This window comes from Schistocerca serialis, chromosome 3, assembly GCF_023864345.2.
Source record: "Schistocerca serialis cubense isolate TAMUIC-IGC-003099 chromosome 3, iqSchSeri2.2, whole genome shotgun sequence".
Taxonomy (NCBI): Eukaryota; Metazoa; Arthropoda; class Insecta; order Orthoptera; family Acrididae; genus Schistocerca; species Schistocerca serialis.
Window position 1 is genome coordinate 827608464 of NC_064640.1, and position 6893 is coordinate 827615356.

Sequence of the window (6893 nt, forward strand, 5' to 3'; positions counted from 1 at the left end):
CTGCCAGTCTCTTGTTTGGATGACTGTGATAATGTGGGGAGAGAAAGGAGGAGGAGGGCAGATACTGAGGGGGGAGGAGGAGAGAGGCACAGATAGGAGGAGACGGACAGAGCTATGGGACAGAGAGGGGAGAGGAGGAGATTGACACAGAAAGGAAATGGCAGGAGATGAACATAGAGGGGGGGGGGGGGGGGGAGGAGACTCATAGATAGAGGGGGACGAGGAAATGGACAGAGAAAGGAAAAAGGATAAGATGAGATGAACAGAGAGAGGTGGAGGAGGAGAGGGAAGGAGCAGATAGACGGAGGAGGAAGCAGCATATTGACAGGGTGGGGGGGGGGGGGGGAGGATATGGACAGAAGGAGGAATGGGAGGAGGTGGTTAGACAGAGACAGGGGGAAGGAGGTGGACTAATAGAAGATTGGAATAAATACGTACCATGGCAATTCCAAATACTCAGCTAGCATGTTAATAAATTTTCTTAGACATTCACAGCTTCTGGGATTTCTCGTGTTGGTGATCCCTCGACAACATTTATACAGAGTTAATTTGTAATAAAACTTAGGGATACAGAATCTGGGTCGACATTACACTGAAAAAGACTCTGCATTTAATTCTTCAGTAATTGGTGTGTTTCCAGAGAAGGAAGTATCACTTGCATTACCTGGAAATTTAAGGAGACACACCTCATTTCTCTCTTCAAATACAAAGTATTTCTAATCCTCATGCCCTAGGAGAAAATTTTTCCAAGCGATCTTCATTTAGTCTGGAAGTTAATATGTAGCTGACTTTCATACTTTTTAGACTTTCAAAAAGTCCAAAGAGAGATCTTATTGACGTAATGAAACATTTTTCGAAAGGCAACAAACTGTCTCTATCACCACCTTGCACTCGGGAACAAATGTCTAGGAGTCTCTTTAGAGTATTCTCCTGAATTGTGACATTCATTCCACATCCCCATTGCAGAGGTGAGCATTCGTCTTTTGGAACTCTTAGAGCTCGAGAAATCAAAGGCTCCAATAACGAATTCATTCTGCTTTGCACGTCGTCTTAGATTGAAGTGTGCTTCAGTAATGTGGTGTGTTGTCATTAGGTCACTTTTTTATGTTTAAAAATTTATTTTAAGATAATTTTTTAGCTATAATTAATTGGAGTGTTATTTATGCTCTTGCTTCTTACCTCTTTGCTTACATCCTGGCTTTGTGTAGTTAATTCTCCATGTCAGTTTGTGCTGGGGATTGCTTTGGGTAGTAGCTTCCTTCTGGAAAGTAACCCTAGAAGTTTGTTTCTTGAATCTCATTCATAATCTTCAGGCCAAAATTGAATTGAACGTGCATGTACAGTTACCACATTCACTTTGGCTGCATGTTTGTGTCGAACTGTTGCTCATCTTTGGGAAATGCGTGATAAATAATGTTTGTTATCTTTTGAGCAATATTAATGCATTGTGCCACAGCCCAATTTCAGTGACCCTTGCTCACGATTGACACAAAACAAGTTATTTTCTTTACACGCACAGCCACAACAGTTCTCAAAGCGACATCAAGGCATACAGAGGTGTCGAAGAACTTCTTGCTCACCAGGAGCCAGAATGGTTTACCTCCTTATTCTGTTGTCCGTGTGAGGAGGGAACATTATGGTCTGGGGAATGTTTTCATGGCATTCCCTTGATGATCTTATCATTGTGGAAGAGAGAGTGCAGCAATGAAAGTATGCATCTATTCTTGGGGACCATGTTCGCCCTTACTTGCAATTTGTTTTTCCTAGGCACGTTCACATGTACCAGCAGGACAAGGAGCATGTCGCACAGCTCACTTTACACATGTGTAGTTCGAAGAGGGCCAGGATGAGTTGACTGTGCTCTCCTGGCCACCAAACTCCCCAGATTTAAACCCGATCAAGAATCTCTGGGACAACCTGGATCAGGCTGTTTGTGCCATGGATCCTCGACCGTGAAACCTAGCCTAGCTGGCCACAGCACTGGAGCTGGCATGGCTCCACATCCCTGTTGGCACCTTCCAGAACCTTATTGACACTTTTCCTGCATGTCCTGCAGTGGTCCGACACTGTGTGTGTGTGTGTGTGTGTGTGTGTGTGTGTGTGTGTGTGTGTGTGTGTGTGTGTGTAAATAAATGTAAACAGGTATGTAAATTTCATATTTTTGATTGTGAAGAGGGAGGTGGTTGTTGTTATTTTAATGTATGAATAGTCAGCAAATAAATGTATGCCTACCACATATTTGACCAGTTGACTGACCCGCATTTTTTTCTTTTTATTTTTTTAAATTTTTATTATTTGCTGATGTTCAAAGTTTAAAAATTTATTTTTATGGTATGTGTTGCAACTTTGCTTTGCTACTCTGTTGCCTTTGATATTCATTCACTTTTCTCCCTTTTAGTATTGGAAGTTTGCATGCAAACATAACTGATACTGCAACACAGAAGAAATCTTCCTTTCGACGAGGTCCTCCGGCATCAGATGGACAATAATTCATTTGAAAAATTATATGTTGATATTGCCTGTGATATTAAAATAAAATGTTTTCATATACTTATTGAGCATTCAGCCATCCTCTCCCCTTTCTCTCCTTACTGTTAACAGTAGTAATTAGAGACTGGTTTATATGCATTTGGATGTTGCTTATGCATTGGCATATTTGGCTCCTTCTCACTGGTTACTGCTTATTTTGACTAAAAACTAGTGACGATGCATATTTTCACCTATGTTTACAATATTTTAAAAATTTAGATGGGCAGTCTCTAGCTCGATCTAGTTTTGATGTCTTACAGATTGACCGCAACCTAGAACTGCATGCAATCACTAACCGAGAGGCCACTGCATAGTGAAATCATTACAGAAGAGGAACAGGAACAGGCAGACAGTCAATGCTCCTGCACTGGCTAATCCAGGTTAATCCTCTCCACTGTCATACCGTACGCGTCGGTAACAGTTGAATTAAACTAATCAAGCTTTCAGTCGCATGTCCGTGGTTTCAGTTTAGCTTTCCATTTACACACAGTTGAACGTGTTTACAACATGTTGTGTGCCATGTTGCCTGAAAAAAGAAACGTCATTTCGTGGATAGCTGACCATCCTGAAACATTTACATATGACGAAATTGCTTTATATTGTCAAGTTTGTGAGAGAAACGTTCCGTGCAAAAAAAAAAAAAAAAAAAAAAAAAGAGTTTCAAATAGACCAGCATGTCAAGACAAGTCGTCGTATCACAGGAATGCAGAAGAAAGGACCAGCAAGTTGCAGTACCAGGGATTTGTCCAAAGGAAAACAAAAAGTTGGTTGAACATGGATGTGTGTGAAGCATTCACTGCAAGCAACATTCCTCTTCACAAACATACAAACCCTATCCTCAAAGGCTTCCTGCACAAATAAGGCTTAAATCATAATATATACCAGATGAATCAACACTGCATAAAAATTACATACTGACAATTTACGTAAATGTTCTGGAAGAAATACACTATGAACTCGAGGACAGCATTATCTGGATTTCAGTTGATGAAACTACAAACACTTGTGGCCTTTACATTGCAAACTTAATTGTTGGAGCTTTAAAAGAAGAGCCTTCTTCTACCTATTTAGCGGCCTGCAAAGAACTTGAAAAAGTAGATCATCCTATGATTGCCAGATTTGTGAATGAGGGTATTAGAAAAATATTTCCAGAATCTTCTGCAGATGAAAGGGTGTTTGTGTTTATTTCAGATGCTGCTCCCTATATGATCAAAGCAGGAAAAGCCCTCAGAGTGTTTTATCCCAATTTGATTAATGGGACGGGCTTTGCTCATTGAGTACATCACCTTGCTGAAGGAGTACGTTCCACATTTGTGAATGTCAATGAACTGATTTCATCCTCAAAGACAGTGTTTCTAAAGGCTCCTGCTTGCATCAAGACGTAGAAAGAAAAAAACACCAAACGTGCCTTGACCTCCCGAACCAGTGGTAACTCGTTGGGGTATGTGGGTTGAAGCTGTGTTTTTTTAAATGAACATTTTGAGGCCATTAGAGGGATAGTAAACAATTTCGATAGTGCAGAGACGTTGGCAGTTTGCCAGTGCAAGGAAGCTTTTAATGATTCCTGTATTAAAAAAGACATTGCTGTGATTAGTACTCATTTTTCCCATATACCTGCAAGTATTAAAAAGCTTGAAACTCAAGGTTTGGCATTGAATGAATCTATTCAGTTAATGAATAAAATTATTCTAGTGAACTCCTCATTGCCGGAGGTATTCCCAAGAAAAGTTCGAAAACATTTTAAACAATAATCCAGGCTTTGAACCCTTGTGCCAATTTGATAGTTTTATTAATGCAACAGGTGAACTTTTACCAGAAACAATAAGTGCCAACATATTGTAACTGTGGGCATGTATAGTGTCAGTATAAGTGGGTATAATTTATCATCTTACACTTGTAGATATAGGATGGATGAAGGAGTTTCAATTTTCATAAAACAAGGGTTAAATGCAAAACTGTAGAAGTAAGCAAATTTTGTGTTGATCTGCACTTTGAGTTTTGTGCATGTGAACTTCAGCTAGATAATGTAGTATTGATATTAGCAACAGTCTACAGGTCCCCATTAGGAGACTGGGAGCTATTCATGAAAAAGTCTGTCGGACAAAAAGTAGTAGTTATTAATCTGTGGTGATTTCAATGTAAACTTTCTAAGTAATTCTCATAGGGAAAGTGAACTATAAGTGTTATTAACAACATATAACTTAGAATCAGTGATCAGTTTCCGTACATGTATAGCGCAGGACAGTAGCTCGCTAATAGATAATGTATTTGTACAGAAAGAGGATGTATAGCACACACTTTCCCTGTGGTATTTGGATTGTTAGACCATGATGCACAACTGATTAACTTACAGAACCTAACAGGGTGTAGAGTCCAGAAACCATTAAGTAAAAGTGTGAGCTCGCTCAACCCGGTATCTATAGAGCACTTCAGAGAAAGCTTAAGAAATGTTAATTGGGGAGATGTATATAATGAGCCAAATGCTAATGATAAATGCAACACATTTCTTGATAAATTTATATCCCTTTTTGAACATTGATTCCCAAAGAAAATTACTAAATGTAACACCACACACTTTTCAAAGAAACCTTGGATTACTACAGGTATTAAAGTGTCTTCATAAAGGGAAAGAAAACTGTGTGAGACAGCAAGAACTAGCAAAGATCCAGCAGTAGTTTTACACTATAAAAATTATTGTAACATACTAAGAAAAGTTGTAAGGGAATCAAGAAATATATATGTTAGAGAAGAAATTAACAACTCCGTAATAAAATCAAATTGATATGGAATGTTGTTAGGAGGGAGACACGAAAAGCAACTGCTGGGGTAGAATGAGAGCATCCTAACCAACAGTACACAAGTAGCTAATGTATTTAACAACCATTTCTTAAGTGTAGGAGAAAAAATTGGTGAGAGCAGTTCAAAAGAAAAAGCCAGACAGTACATGGAAGAGTCTGTTTTGAAAAAATGTAGTCACATTAACTTTCACCTAACAGCCTCTTGTGAAATAAGTAAAATTATTAAATCTTTGAAAAATAAATGTTCTGTTGGAGTAGATGAATCTCTAATAAGATATTAAAACAATTGGAGCAATTACAGCTGATGTTCTGATTCACACATGTAATGCATCACTAACTCGAGGTATTTTCCCAGACAGGTTAAAATATGCCATTGTCAGGCCTCTCTACAAAAGGGGGACACCACAGAAGACAATAATTATCGGTCAGTATCCTTGCTTAGAGAATTTTCAAAAATCTTCGAGAAAGTAATGTACTCGAGTGGTTAGCCATCTCAACAGTAATGGGATACTTAGTAAATCACAGTTTGGATTTCAAAAATGCTGTTCCACTGAGACAGCAACATACAATTTCATTGTCCACATAATATAGTCTTTAAATAGTAAAATGTCACCAATAGGAATTTTCTGTGACTTTTCCAAAGCATTTGATTGTATGAACCATGACATTATGTTACAGAAATTACAACTATACGGTATAAATGGAATAGCATACGAGTCATACCTACGGAACAGGAAGCAAAAAGTTTCCTTACATAGGTCCAGTGATTTAAATAAGTTTGCCACTTCATCTAACTGGGATGAAATTACATTAGGTGTTCCACATGGTTCAATCATGGGTCCCCTTCTGTTCTTGATATATGTGAACGACCTCCCTTCCTATCTGAAACAGGAAGCTGAACTTACACTGTTTGCTGATGATACAGGCATAATTATTAATCCAGTTAAAGAAACTCCAATTGAAAATTATACAAATAAGGTCTTTGGAAAAGTCATTAATTGGTTTTCTGCGAATGGGCTTGCTCTAAACTTTAAAAAGCACAGTAAATCCAATTTTCTGCTGCAAAAAGTACAGTTTCTTCAATAAATATAACACATCAACAGAAGTCAGTAGACAGGGTAGAGCATACTAAGTTTTTGGGTGTACATATAGATGAGAATCTTAATTGGAAAATTCATATTTTGGATCTTCTAAAGCGACCAGGCTCAGCAACTTTTGCAATCAGAATAATTGCCTATTTTGAGGATATAGAAATTAGTAAGCTAACATGCTTTGCATACTTTCACTTTCTGATGTCATACGGAATAATATTTTGGGGTAACTAAACATTTAGACAAAAAGTATTCACTGCTCAAAAGAAAGTGGTTAGAATAACTTATGGGGTTCATAGTCGCACATAATGTAGGCATCTTTTTAAAAGATTGGGAATTCTTACAACAGCCTTGCAGTACATTTACTTACTAATGAAATTTGTTCTCAACAACATGGACCACTTTAAAAACTACAGTGACATTCATGATTATAATACCATAAAAAAGAAAGACTTACACTATCCTTTACTCAACC